Genomic DNA, 16323 nt, shown 5'->3' with positions numbered 1-16323 from the left:
TGTTGTTTATTGCATTGTGAGTGCTGCACAACTAAAATGTAAAGCTTATGGGACAGATGAACTCCTTCATTTCTCAAAAGAAGGTGATGTCTCTATTGGAGGCATTTTTTCATTCCACCAAATCCAGTTGGTGGTAAATCCAACGCTCACGACCAATCCAGGAAACATCCGGTGTAATGGGTAAGATAGTGACAATACACTCATTTTATATTACCTAATAAGAAATGCTTAAATGCTTAGTTACAAAGATTGCAATTTAATATAATGACAGAATAACAACTAATGTGATGAATGACTTCACTGTAATAAAACTATATATTCCACCATATATACCATATATATGGTGGAATATATATAATCGTCCCTTTTCAGACTTGATCCTGGAGAGTTACAGTACGCAATGACAATGATTTTTGCCATTGAGGAAATAAACAACAGCACAGATATACTTCCTGGCTTTGTGCTTGGTTACCGTGTCTATGGCTCTTGTCCAAGCATCCCTCTTTCTGTTGGAGCATCGCTTGCTCTGATCAATGGGCAAATGGAAGCAGAGGATAGCTGTGTAAGTCCCTATAGTGTGCAAGCTGTGATTGGAGAAACTACATCAACATCCACCATAGACATTGCAAGGACAATGGGTCCATTTAAAATCCCTGTGGTAAGTCAAATGTTAATGTTTATTTTTATTTTTCTAAATAAAGCATAGCAAAATCAGTTGGATGCAGTGATGATTGACATTTCTTGAACTAGTAACGATTTACTGTGTTTGTGTGTTTAAATTAGTGTTTATTTATTATTGTTTTATAATAATGTAATTGTTGTTCTTAGTCTCCAGGATACAATTATGTTAATGTTTATCCATGTTGAAACACCATAAACATTACTGTCTTAAAAAAGCATAAAAACCACAGTTTGTGTTCTACTTTTCTAGTGTCAGACATCAATCCTTCCAGAGGTTTAATGGAAACTTAAAATTTCAATTATTAACTTTTTCTTTTTTTTTTTTTTTCCAGCTAAGTCATTCAGCAACTTGTGCATGTCCTCAGTAATAGAAACAGTATCCATCCTTCTTCAGGACTATACCCAGTGATTATTACCAGAGCAGAGCTCTAGCTAAACTGGTCAAGTATTTTGGCTGGACCTGGGTTGGGGCTGTGAGAAGCAGGGGGGACTATGGTAACAATGGAATGGCCACTTTTCTAGAAGCAGCCGAGAAAGAGGGCATCTGTGTCGAATACTCTGTGGCCATTTACAGAACCGATCCTAGAGAGAAGTTTTTGGAAGTCATAGACATTATTAAAAAATCAACTTCTAAAGTCATAGTGGCTTTTGCAGATGGCAATGATTTGGACATTCTCTAAAAGAGCTTTTCTACCAAAATGTTAACTGGTTATCAGTGGGTTGGAAGTGAAGGTTGGATCACATACAGATATGTAGCGACCCCAATGAATTATGCTGTGGTAGGGGGAGCAATAGGCTTTGCTGTGCCGAATGCATATATTCCTGGATTGAAGGAATTTATTGCAAGTAGCCATCCCTCCTCGAGACCTGGTAACACAGGACTGGTTGAGCTGTGGGAAAGTGTGTTTAACTGCATATTAAATCCAAACACACGCAATTCCTCCAAGATATGCAATGGAGAGGAATCTCTAGCAAACACAAATATACGTTTCACAGATGTGTCTGATGCTAGTCTGCTAAACAATGTTTACAAGGCAGTGTATGCTGTCGCCCATGCTATAGAAGGACTGCTGACTTGTGACAAAGGGAAGGGGCCATTCCTCAACAAGACATGTGCAGAGAAAGGGGACATACAGCCTTGGCAGGTGTGTTCTTTTAAAATTCTGCTCTGTAATATTTCTGTAATTTAAAACTGATTTTCAAAGACCATGGGTATTATTATATCACCATTCTGTATAGGTGCTGCATTATCTAACCCAAGTGAACTTTACAACCAAAAATGGAGAAAATGTTTACTTTGATGAGAGTGGTGACCCTGTTGCGCGTTACACTCTGGTTAATTGGCAGATAAACTATGAAGGAATAATAACATTTGAATCAATTGGCTTATATGATGCATCCAGGCCAGAAGGACAACAAATTCAAATGAAAGATAACATTGATCCAATCTGGGCAGGAAACCAGAAAAATGTATGTATGTAGCTACAGTATGTATGTATGTATGTATATAAATAAATAAATAAATACATGCATACATAAATATAGCAAGCTTTTTGCTTAAGAGTTTTGTGCACACTAGTTCTTCTCAGACTGTTTATGTATATTTTTGCTTTGTGTGTATTTTAGGTCCCCTGGTCTGTATGCAGCAAGACCTGCCTTGCAGGCACTCGCAGAGCCTTTCTGAAAGGAAAACCCATTTGTTGCTTTGAGTGCATTGACTGTGCGGATGGAGAGTTCAGCAACACCACAAGTAAGATGAACAATCCTCTCTTATTAATTCTTTCCCCACCAATGACGAGTTATCTCGTCATTTAGAAGACAACGCTTCCCCGCCATTGATGAGTTTTTGCGGCTTTTTGTGTTTTCACTGTTATACACTCAGCGGCGCTATTACAGGTCTTCTGAACGAGTACAAAACCTACCGAACAAAAACACATATGAACAGGACAGAAAAACTAGCGATCTCTTATGTAAACAGATGCATATGATAAATAATGCATCATCAGCAATAGACAGCATATAAATGAAAACTGCATAATGTTATGGAGTAAAATGATGATCCAGGAAGTGCTATATGGATGTGCAAGCTTTGGAGGTGTTGATAGAAGTGATTTACTGGATTTATGCTTGTGATATTCGTACTAAAATATTATCCAGATGTAGTTTTTTTTATATATACTATATATATATATATATATATATATATTAAATAAATTATATATATATATATATGCTCACCTTTTTGCTCAAAATTCTAAATTTTTATGAAACCTACCTATATTCAAGTGTTGATAAAAAAGAATGCTTTAAGCTAGAATAAAACAGATGTTTTTTTTTTTTTTTTTTTTTTTTAGTAGAGGCTTTGATCCTTATTTTGGTGTATTGCATATTCAAATATAGCAAAATATACTGTAGGCCATCAAATTTTAGTGAAAATCATCAAAAATGCTGGCAGTGGTTGGCAACTTTTATATAAAAAAAATGCTGGTGGGGAAAGAGTTAACAGTGACACTCATCATGTTTCTGTCTGGTCAGCCCAAAATCTGTGTGGTTTTGGGTTGACTGTATGGCATTGTCTTAAAATAATGTTGTTTCCTCTTATTAAATTGTCTGTGCTTTCAGATGCAGTAACATGTGTCCCATGCCCACTTGAGTACAAATCAAATGGAAACAGAACACGATGTGAACTTAAAAACACTGAATTCCTGACATTTAAAGAAGTAATGGGTAATGTACTAGTGACATTCTCTTTGTGTGGTGGATGTCTCACAGTCACAGTTGGGTTGATTTTCTTCTACCACAGACATACCCCAATAGTAAGAGCCAACAACTCAGAGCTGAGCTTCTTGCTGCTCTTCTCACTCACTTTGTGTTTTCTCTGTTCTCTTACTTTTATTGGTCAGCCCACTGAGTGGTCCTGTATGTTGCGTCACACAGCATTTGGGATCACTTTTGTCCTCTGTATCTCCTGTGTTCTGGGGAAAACAATTGTTGTGTTAATGGCCTTCAGGGCTACACTTCCAGGAAGTAATGTCATGAAATGGTTTGGGCCTCCTCAACAGAGACTCAGTGTTTTTGCTTTTACATTTATACAAGTGCTTATTTGTGTGATTTGGTTATTAATATCACCCCCATTTTCCTACAAAAACATGAGTAATTACGAAAGCAAAATTATTCTTGAGTGTAATCCAGGTTCAGCTGTTGGTTTCTGGGCTGTGCTGGGTTATATTGGCCTACTGGCTGTCTTGTGCTTTATTCTGGCTTTCCTGGCTCGTAAGCTGCCTGATAACTTCAATGAAGCCAAATTCATCACATTCAGTATGCTCATATTCTGTGCTGTATGGATCACATTTATCCCAGCCTATCTAAGTTCTCCTGGAAAATTCACTGTAGCAGTGGAGATATTTGCTATTTTAGCATCAAGTTACGGGTGTTTTGTTTTTTTTTTTTTTTTTTTATATGTTATATATTTTTTTTTTTAAAAGATATGTGATCTATAAAAATTTTTTTGTGTGTAGATTCTTTATTGGTTGTTTGTTTGATTTAAATGACTTTATTATTACATGTTGATATATAGTAAAATTTTCATGGATAAAAATAATTAATTTGATGTTCTAAAATGTATAAAACATGAACTGTCAGTGCTTGAAATTTCTTGTCAACTACACCCACATGTGAATCTACAGTTAGACTGAAACAATAATTAACATAATATTAATTACACTGACATGTAAAATAAATAAAAACAATATGATTTTAAAAAAGCCAGACAGAGGAGATCAAATGTCTCAAAGAGTTAGCCTCTACATTTTTTTGCAAGCTGTCAAGTGCTCCATAAGCTAGCAGTTCTAATATTCTGATTTATTATGAGTGTTGGAAACAGTTCTGCTGTCTAATATATTTGATGAATAAAAGGTTAAAAAGAACTGCATTTATTCAAAAAATTCTAATAATATATATTCTAATAATATATTTTCTTTACTATCACTTTTTATCAATTTAACACATCCTTGCTGAATAAAAGTATTGATTTTATTTAAAAAAAAAAAGAAAGAAAAAAATTACTGACCCCAATTTACTGACCAGTTGTGTATATTGTTATTACAAAATATTTATATTTTTAAAAACATAGCTTCTTTTTTTTTTTTTTTTTACTTTTTATTCATCAAAGTATCCTAAAAAAGTATTACATGTTCTGAAAAAATATTAAGCAGCAGAACTGTTTCCAACTTTGATAATGAATCATCATTTTAGAATGATTTCTAAAGGATCATGTGATAATGATCCTAAAAATTCAGCTTTGCATCACAGAAATAAATGATAATTTAAAGTATAATAAAATTTAAAAACAATTATTTTAAATTGTAATATATCACAAAATGACATTTTTTTTCTGTATTTTTGATCAAATAAATGCAGGCTTGATGAGCAGAAGAAACTTCTTTCAAAAAACATTAAAAATAGTAATGTTTTCCAAACTTTTGACCTGTACTGTATATATATAATATATATATATATATATATATATATATATATATATATATATAATACAATTACCTGGCAGGGGAGACACACCATAATCAAGAAGGTGGTTGACCCTGAATTACAGTAATTCCCATTAATTTCTTATGGGTGCTCACTTTTAAGGAGTTTGAGTTCGTAAATACACATACATGAAGGGGTGAGCCTATACAACATTCTCAATGTGGCAAACACTCACACACACACACACACACATATAGACACATACCGAAAAGCAAAGCATTGCCTACAACGGAGCATTATTTAGTTATTTATTGTCTAAAAAAAACTCACAAAAACAAAAAAATGTAGTCACTCACACATACAAAAACAAAGAACTGAATCAATCGATGGCTGCGCCCAAAACCGCATATTTCCCTAATAGTAGGCAAAAAGCAGTAGGCAAAGATTATGTATGACAGAATCCTTAGTATTCATAAAAGAGTAGGTGAGAATTACCTGCGTTGAGTACTAATCTTCGCAAGATCCGGACGTGTGTATACTTAAGTTGCATCTGAATATGCCTGCTTACATTTACATTTAGTCATTTAGCAGACGCTTTTATCCACGCCACTTACAAATGAGGACAATGGAAGCAATCAAAATCAACAAAAGAGCAATGATATACAAGTGCTGTGACAAGTCTCAGTTAGCTTAACGCAGTACAAGCAAGGTTTTTTTTTTTTTCTTAAATAATATAATAAAAAGAAAACAATTGTTTAATAACAGTATTTTTTTAATTAATCATTTTATTCATAAGCATTTGTTAAATTGTTTGATTATTTTATATATATATATATATATATGTATATATATATATATATATACACACCAGTGTTGGGGGTAATGCATTACAAGTAACGCGAGTTACGTAATCAGATTACTTTTTTCAAGTAACTAGTAAAGTAACGCATTACTTTTTAATTTACAAGAAAATATCTGAGTTACTTTTTCAAAAAAGTAACGCCAGTTATTTTGTATTCCCATTTTTTGACTGACAAGCCTCCTGTTCCCATATTGGGAGAAATCGGAAGTATGGAGGCGTTGTGTGCGCTGTGTGAACATGATGTTACTGTAGTTCTAGACTAAATGTGAATGTGCATTAAATTCATCCCACTCACAAAAAAAACAAAAAACAAAACAGATTTAGTATTCATCAAAATTAATCAAAACAGTGAAATGCAAACTCAGAATATGACGCAAACCTGCAATAACTAAATATATTAAATAACACAAATGTATCTATTCCCATTTTATTAACAGTGTCTTTGCTGCTGACCTTTAATGATCCAGTTCAACCATACTAATAATCAAAAATGAATTTTAGATAAACTAACAATTGTGCTTCATTGTTTTTTTTTTTTTTATTGCTGAAGAGTGTTGAACCTTCTTCTCCTGTGTTCTACTGTACAGACGTGAATTTACTTTTCCTTCAGCCTGTGGTTTATTCATTACACTTTTTGGTGTGAAAGGGCTTTTACATTTGCTATAAATAGAACTTCTTATATTAAAAACAATCAAGCCCTGCTCATATTTAAAAAGTAATGTGAAAGTAACGCAAAAGTAATGTAACACATTACTTTCCATAAAAAGTAACTAAGTAACGTATTTAGTTACTTTTTTAGGGAGTAACGCAATATTGTAAGGCATTACTTTTAAAAGTAACTTTCCCCAACACTGATACACACATACACAGTACTGCGCAGAAGTCTTTAGTATTTTCACCAAATATATATATAAAAAGTTTCGCTGAACTTTTTTTCTGGTTTTTGCGGCCTAAAATGACTGATTTTGCTGCAGCTCTTCTCAAAATTTGCGGTGATATTTGCGGTATTTCTTATTGTTTTGCAGTGAAAATATACCACAGACTACATTCTTCTAACACTGTTATGACTTTTCTGACTTCGAGAACCACTTTAGGTCTAACTAAGACTAACATTTGAGGACACCAGCACCAGTGCCATTAAGTTCTAAAGAAGGTGGCACCAGCACCTGACAGTAAAGCACTCACCCTAATCGCACATGTGCATCTCGGATACATCTATTTATTGTCTGCATTTACATATGCAAGATGCATTTTTAAGAGTGCTTGTTCATCTGCAGTACATCTCTAAGATGTTTTCCGTCAGATGTCAAATAGACATTTATTAGAATGCATGTAAAACTGCTTCTGAGACGTTTATCAGAGTACACAGCAGATGATTCCCAGATCTTTAGCAGACATCTTACAGATGCAATAAATATATTACATCGTATAAAATGTACTTTTATTACTGTCATTCAGAATGTCTAAATATAATTGAATACAAAAATATATATATTAGTGAGTGGAAAAGTATTTCTCTGCAGCCATATACTAGTGGTCATTTAATATATTTTTTTATTTTTAATTAAGTGTTTGCTTTCCTACATTATGAAACTTTTAGTTTTATACATGGGGGAAACCTATGAAGGATGAACAAATATTGTCACATTAAAAATAACTTTCAAATTTGGTAAAACTTCGTAAAAAGCTTTGAAGTGCTGGGAAAAGTTGTGTGTGAAGCATTTAAAATCACTCAAAAACATTAGACCATTTCTGCCACAAGTTGTCCCTGTAGTTTTACTATGTTAAATCCATGGTGAACGGTGGTGGAAATTTGTGTTTATTGAACAATGTTTTTCCTGGTTTCCACATCAGTGGCGTTTGTTCTAAAATCAGCTTTAACAGAATTATTCGCTGAATTTGAATGCTTCTCACAAGATTTAACAGAGATGTTGATTCTGTGGTGAATTTGACTGCTTTCTTCACTGTATCTCCCAGCACAGTGTATATCAGTGTCGCGTGATCGAGATCAGCCCGCGGCTCTGGCTCGAGCAGATAAACGGTCTGCGCTGCGAAGCCCAAACTAGTAGCGCGGATTCGTTCAACTTTTGGTTTGTTTATCCAATGTAGCTCTTGTAAATCGGTCATGATGAGATCACAAGGCTGTTTATTCCATTTTTGGAACTGAGAAACAGCCTTTCTTTGACTAAATGTGCATTGTGATGACGTCACGGGACAATTACAGCAATTACGAAAATTTGCGATCTTTTGCAAAAATTGCGGAGATTTGCTTGATTTTGCTATAAATTTAGCGATCGCGAAATCCTGGAGAGACTGGTCAGTAGGAAATATCAGCTGGTCACTAAGAGTTATGTCGAACGACATATAAGGTCTCACTTGGGAGGCAAATCAACTCTGAGTTTAGGAGAAAACACCAGTGAAAATTGGCTAGTGGATTTTGCATACCTGAGCAACTCCCCGTGCATGCTGGTATAAATAGGGGACAGGTACATCCACACACTAGATTTTTTCTTGGGAGCTGAGTGGTTTTATGAAAAGCTGTTATACTCCACAAAGCCATTCATCTGCTGTGTGTAGGGAAGCGGTATGGCGCGAATAGCGGTGTCCCTTTCAGCGACTCCCCTGGGTGCTTCAACTAAAAGTGCAAATTTCCTAAAAGAGCAAATCACGGACGATTCACATCTTTGAGCCACAAGCAGAGGACCGCCGGCTAGTGCTCTGGGAGATTTGTTGGTGACGGTGAGAGCTTCACCGCCGGTCCACACCCCATGGATCTCTCACCCCTTCCGCAGTGCTTGTCCTGCGTGACTGCTGGGTGATTCTGCTGGCCTGTCTTACGGCAGTCCCAGCATGTCATTTGGTGTGCCGCCGGGGGATGAGATGTTGATTGCAGTATCGGGGGATGGCCTATTGACCTCTGTGGATGAAGATTCGGCCCCCCTTGGGTGTTGTCGCCACTGCCGAATCAGACCCAGATATGACAGCCGTGCATGCCTGGGCAGCTGTGAGCATCAGGATGGTGGTGAATACACTGCCCAGCTCTGAATGCTCAAGGCTGGATGATTGGTTCTCGAAGTAGAGCGCGGCTCACAACCATGTTGCTCTGGTTCCTTTCTTTCCGGACGTGCATGAAGAAGTGCCCCTTTCATGGCCAGAAGCCACTCGTCTCATTCCTCCGTTCTCACTACCTTCGATGGTGAGGCGGCTAGGGGCTGGGTCGACATTACCCAGGAGGAGAGAGCAATTGCAGTGCACCTGTGCCCGCGCAAAACGCAGCCACTTGGAGGAATAGTCCACGTCTCCCATCCAAATCCTGTAAGCTGTCGGCAGCTATTGCTGCCAAAGATTGCAGTGCTGACTTTTCCCCTCCGGGCGACGGAAGTCATGACGCAGTCCCTCAGGAAGGCGATGTCCACTCTGGTGGTCCAGGAGTCCCATCTTTGGTTGAGCCTGGTCAAGTTGAGAGACATTGACAAAGTGCACTTTCTTGACGCTCCCATCTGCCAGGCTGGCCTGTGCGGCGATGCTGTCGAGAGCTGTGCCCAGCAGTTCTCGGCAGTACAACAGCAGACTGAGGCAATACAGCGCATCTTGCCCCAATGATTCTCTAGCTGCCACCATTCCGTTGTGGGCCGTGCCTCAGCCTGCTCGTTGTAGTGGGCACCCTACTGCATCCTCCACACTGGCTCTGCCCCATAATGAGAGTTCTTCGAGGCCGGCGCGTTGAGCCCTGCGCAGGACAGTGGCGCCCTGGCAACTCTGAGATGTGGGAGACTGCTCTCCAGGAGGTGGCAGAGACAGCACCACTCCTTCCCCCGGAGGAGGACCGGGTGGAAAATCTTCAGTTTTCTTTTTTTTTCTCTCTTATAATTTCCCCATAAATTGATATAATTTCCCCATAAATTGAGCTTATATATATATATATATATAGTGATATGACATTTATATAAAAAAAAAAGAAAAAGAAAGGGGACCACAACTGAGTCAAATCAAATTTGTCAATGAAGGACAGATTAAGGGCTACTATATGCAGGATGCATCAGCTTTAAAGCTTTAAAGGAGACAAATATGAAAGATCCAGAGTCTCTAGCTACACTGTAAAACCGAACAGTGAAATTAATCAAATGAAATTAGTTAATTGCACTCAAATAATAAGGAAAGCTCATTGGACTTAATTTAAATAAGTCCTGTAAACTCAAAATTTTGCTGTAGTAAGGTGAACTTAAAATGATTGCGTTTTCTAGTTCCCAGCATGCTTTGCATCAGAAAACAAGGAAAATACATGTAGAAAGTAAGTGTTATTTTGTGTGTTTTTACACAAGATTAACATAGAGGGACATACGTTAGTACTTAAATGTTGTGTTATATTAGAATTTACAAAGGTTTCTGTTATGTTGGTTTTGTAGTGTTACTGTTGTGGTGAAGAGTAGAGCCTGTGGTTAGGTTGAGGATGGACAGCAAAAGACCAAATTTGGGTGTATTTCCCACATTATATGAGTTGAAAAATAGATACAATTTTGAGTGAATTACTCCATAATTAGAAGTTGAGAAATATCATTATTTAAGATAACATTGAGATAATTTAAGGCAACTGGAAATGTAATTTTTAATTTTATGTAAACTTAAAACATTTAAAAACATCACTTAAATGTTTTTGTGTAATCTGTTACAAAATATTTATTGAGTTCTGTGAACTTATTAGGGTTTACAGTGTAAGGAGAAAAATCGGAGCACAATGTGTGATGATGATGAGATCTCTTCCTAAACTTTAAAGGAGACAAGTGTGAGAAGAGGAAAACTTTTTCTTTCCTCTGGGTATCCCCTGAGTCTATGCTCAATCCCAGATGCTTTTTTAGAAAGAGGCTAATAATTAAAACCAGATTATAAATGCTATGAGGATGAGACCAAGAGGGAGAGAATGAATGCTCCCTGAACCAAGACTGCACTGATCTCGGTTGTTGAAGCTCTGTTACTGGGAAGTGCAGCTTCCAAATTATCAGTACTCATCTTGCTGGATCTGTCTGCTGCTTTTGACACCATTAACCAACAGAATATCCTGCCAACCCTCATGACAAAGGGAGTTAAATGAATTACTCCAGTGGCTCAAGTCATAACTTTCAGGTAGGTTCTTCAGGGGTGTCTTGGAGGGGGTGAGGTGTTACATCTTAAAGGGTTACTTCACCCCAAAATGAAAATTGTCATTAATTACTCATTACTCATTAGTCCCAAACCCATAAGACCTCCGTTCATCTTCAGAACACAAATTAAGATATTTTTGATGCATTCTGAGAGCTCTCTGACCCCCCCATAGACAGCAAGAGTACTACTGACAGCTCTCTGACCCTCCTATAGACAGCAAGGGTACTACCACGATCAACTTCTAGAAACATAGCAATGAGATTGGTAAAATAATCCATGTGACATCAGGGGTTCAACCACAATATTACAAAGCTACGAGAATACTTTTTGTGCGAAAAAAAAAACAAAAAAAAACTTTATTCAACAATTTGTCTCCTCCGTGTCACCCTAGCACCAATTTGGAGAGTATCCACTGAACGCAAACAGCATATGTTGTTCTGTGTCAGCTATGCCACACAGAGTAATTAATGACAGAATTTTCATTTTTGGATGAACTAACCCTTTAAGCCACAACATCTAGCTATTGGTGTGCCTCAGGGCTCAGTGCTTTGAACTCTTCTCCATCTACATGTCATCAACTGGATCTGTAATTCAGAAACATAACTTTTCCTATTATTACTCTAACTCTCATTCTAGCTGGAAAAACTGACGGTAGCTGATCGCATCTCAGCCTGCCTGACAGACATTCCTTGCTGGATGAAAGACCATCACATTCCCTACAATGACAGAACTACTTGTGGTTTTGGCCAACCCAAAACTTCACCACAACTTCCCCATTCAGCTAGAGGCATCAGCCATATCTGTTTACTGGACAGCCTTGAAATTGTGACTTTTGTTCAGTTAAACTTCACAGACCTCGTTGCTAAAACTGTCCAGTCCTGCAGATTTGCCTTTTAAAAGCGTTAGGAAGATCAGGAGCATGCTACTCCTTGTCCAAGCTCATAATTTAATGCAGGATCGAGAAAAAAAAAATGATCATGATTACACCAGAAAAACGTTAAATAAATGAACAAAAACATTTTTTTAAAGTTCAGGCTCATAAACATTAGATCACTCACACCCAAAGCAGTTATTGTAAATGAAATGATCACAGATAATAGTTTTGATGTACTCTGCTTGGCTGAAACCTGATGATAAAACCAAATGATTATACTGGTCTAAATTAGTCTACTCCACCAAAAGCATGAGTCCCGTCAGGCTGGTCTTGCTGTTGTAGGGATTCCTTTAGCCTTTTGACATTTGCATATAAATTACAGAATCTGGCCCCATAGTATACATTTATATGAGTGCTTAATGGCAAGGTTTACCCCCATTATCTGGAAGATTCTGAGCAGACCTTCTTTAAGGTCTCCCATCCAACTTCAAACACATTCCGAGATAACTAGATAGCCCTCGATGCCAGACACCTAATGGGCCTGGCTAAGCAGCCAGCTCTCTCTCTCTCACACACACACACACACACACACACTCAAACCTTCTTGCATGTAACTCGGTTTGCCTTAGCTAAAAATCTCTACTATGTGAACCTAAAATTCATCATACTACTGGTACCATAGTTTGGGTTACCAGATAACCAGTTAATCACTCCATTAATAAAATATGCGAATCAGGTGTCACTGAGACAAAGAAACACTTTCCCGCTGAAACTATATGCCTTGTTATTGGTCAATCCAACCAAAAGGGGTGTTACTGGGAAACCAGATAAAACCTCTTCCACACCCAAAAGGCGGGCTCTTAACTCTGTTAACTTGCGGTTCCCTGGAGACACCCATCACCTTGGAAACCTCGCAACTCCCCTTCCGGGGAGTCCGATCTTCTGGCAGTTTTCAGCAACTTTGTTGATTCACTTCGGAGCAATCAACCCATGGATGAAATGACGAAGGTTTCACCCCCTAACAGGATTCAACAGGAATCTACGCATTATACATGCACCGGGACACTTTACTCAGCAACTACAGAACCAATGCAAGTAACTGCTTGTTAACTATTTAGATGCACTTCTATGCTTTGACTCCTTTTAATTAAGGTGATGTGATTCTTTGATGGTTCTTAACAGGTTGTGATTTAGTTTATGAGTAAATACTGCCATGACTCTCCACTCTCTTGCGCGTGAGCGCTCGCTCTCTCACTCTCTGCAGTGCGCGCGCTCTCTCTCTCTCTGCTGCGCACTCTCTTGCTCTCTCTCTCTCTCTATCCATGCCTTCCTTGTGTTGGCATCTATGTTTAATGTGTGTTGTTTGTGTCTAGTCAGATGTTGCATGTTCCCCCGTAGTGTAGTTTAATAAACACCCATATGTATTCACACTTGGTTGTCTGTGTTTGCTGCTCACAGGACGAGGTCACTTTAACATTCCGGTTTTGTTACATGCTCTGGGAGCAATGTATTAGTAGTAAAATTATTTTTCGTGGCCATAGAAATTATTTTACTTAGAGTCAATAAACGATTAACACTGTCCGCCCTGCGGACGAACAAATCATTTTATTGTACTATTAATGATATAATGCTTCAGTAATTCCTGAAGATGAATGTAGTTAATAATAACCCGGTTCAGACACACTCTCTGTTTAATCTAGATTAAAGACACATCTCTTTGTCCAAGCATTCAAATAATGCATCTCATAATTTTGGACTGCAGTTATGTCTGATGAAATACGCATTATTATTCTTTAGTTTGGGTTAAATAAATGAAATTTACTTTGTTGGAACAGCAGCTACGCTAATTATGTCTCTATCTGTTTCTCTGTTTTTGCCACAGGATTGACATCCCATGGTAACTAGGATTTACACAAGCTTCAGTCTGGATCCAGAACACCTGAGAAGAGATGATACCAACCCTGAAACAACATGCAGAACTACCAAATTTAGCAATAAGTTTGATTGCATCTTATAATAATTGCTGTTAATAGTGTTCATCGTCTGTATGATTAAGTCTTTAATTGATTTTTTTCCGTACATTTCTGCCATATGTACATAAACTGACAATAACTACTGATAAGTTATTACTAAATAATGTAGAAACTTAAATTTCTGTAAAGTTGCTTTGCAACGATTTGTATCATAAAAAGTGCTATACAAATAAACTTTAACTGAATTGAATTATTCGATCCAGGCTGGATTATTGTAATGCTCTTTTGGCATTTCCAACATGTACTATCAAACCTCTGTAACTGATCCATAATGCAGCAGTGAGAGTGTTCTGGAACGAGCTGAAGAGAGGGCGTGTCATGCCTCTCTTCATCAATTTACATTGGTTGCCAATAGCTGCTTGGAAATTCAAAATTCAAGGCACTGATGTTTGTCTACAGAATAATCACTGGCTCTGCACCCCATACCTAATCTCACTACTTCAGACATTCTGCAATTGCAAGTCGCATTGTGGTGCCAGCCTAAAGAGGCACTAAATCACTGTCACAGACCTTTACCTTGACTGTTCCTTGCTGTTGGAATGACCTGCCTAATGCAACCCAAGCAAGCAGCGGAGTCATTAGCCATTTTCAAGAATCGGCTAAAGAAAATCTTTTCATCAACTCTTGACAATTAACACTAGCACATTCTATTCTATTTATATTTATTAAAAGAAAAAAATAATAAAATACTTGCTATGTATACAGTTTTGGACTAACTGGGACTTACATATTGTTGATACATGAGGCAGGGTGCAAATGGCTACATTATTTTTTCTGATTTTGTGGCCGGCTGCAGGATCAGAGTGGGAAATTTGAAGGAGCCCAGCTTCAGTGAGGTATGTAGTGCTCAAATGCCACAGTCTGAACTTTTGCCTCCCTGAAAAGCCCATAAGGTGAAACTGGGGCATCAGGGAGGATGTTATTTTGATGCTTCTGGATGCCCAGAAGCCACAGGTGCCAGTCTGTAGCCACCATCACTCCCAGAGAGCGGGTGACAGAACGAGCTGGCTGTTTAGCAGAGGGCAAGATTTGTGGTGTAGTGGAGTTCATTCATTTATTCATTCATTCATTAATTCATTTATTCATTTCTATTTTATCTATTAAAAATAGAAGAACTATTAAAAATACAAAAGGAAAAAAAAACACATAATAAATATACAAATGAGTACCAATAAAACAAAAACAAAAAACTAAACAAAAACAATTCAACAAATACAATTGTTTCTCTTTTTCCCCCCTTTCTTTTACATATATTCAACCTGTTCGAAATAAAAAAAGGGTAGGTAGAAGCCCCAAGCTTATTAAATCCTAAGTAATTACCAATACCAAATCACAATCAGCCATAATACATACCATTTTGAATAATACAGAAATACTACTTCAAATTACATCCTATTTTATCTATCTATTAAGATAAAGAAAACAAACAGAAACAGAATCAAGCAGCATTAACAACAATGTTGAAATTCTCACTCTCACCCCCCACTTCTGTATTTATCAAAACTAAATCTTTTATATCTTCTTTTAAATTGCAACATATTAACATTTTCTTTGATATATCCATTTAATCTATTCCACGATATCACCCCACAATTTAAAATACACATACTTTTGAGTTTTGTCTGTGCATTTTGCTGTCTCATAATAAAAGGCCCTCTCAAATTATAACACCCCTGTCTATCTGTGAATAATTGTTGTATATTTTTAGGAAGCTGTTTATTTTTTGCTTTATAAACTATTTGTGCAGTTTTAAATTCTACCAGATCATTAAACTTTAAAGTATGAGATTTTAAAAATAATAAATTAGTATGCTCATGATATCCTACTTTATTTACTATCCTAATTGCTCTTTTTTGTATTGTACTTAGTGTTTGTTTTTTTGTTTTTTTTGTTTTTTGTAGTGTTTTTTTTCAATAATATAAAAGTTAACTATACAGAATATAAAGTGCTTTCTCATTCAATACATGTCTTGTTTTCGCAATTGCTCCAATACTCTGTGCTACTTTTGCTCTCACATGTTTAATGTGGGGTTTCCAACAGATTTCGTAATCAAGAATCACCCCTAGAAATTTATTTTCATATACTCTTTCAACATTATTAATCATAATTTTTTCTTGTGTATCAGTTTTACGGTTTCCAAACAGCATGAATTTAGTTTTATCTAAATTTATTGATAATTTATTCAAGTCGAACCACATTTTTATCTTATTCTTTTCTGCTGTGACCACCTCCAAAAGCTCATGCAAATT

General features: G+C 36.8%; 1 pseudogene; it reads left to right on the top strand.

Moving 5' to 3' along the window:
* Positions 1-386: 386 nt before the first annotated feature.
* LOC122143928 lies at positions 387-3958 on the top strand (annotated as a pseudogene).
* The last annotated feature ends 12365 nt before the right edge of the window (positions 3959-16323 follow it).

Source organism: Cyprinus carpio, unplaced genomic scaffold (genome assembly GCF_018340385.1).
Source record: "Cyprinus carpio isolate SPL01 unplaced genomic scaffold, ASM1834038v1 S000006532, whole genome shotgun sequence".
NCBI classification, from domain to species: domain Eukaryota; kingdom Metazoa; phylum Chordata; class Actinopteri; order Cypriniformes; family Cyprinidae; genus Cyprinus; species Cyprinus carpio.
The sequence above is the reverse complement of the archived record's forward strand: the minus strand, read 5'-3'. Positions and strand labels throughout refer to the sequence as shown.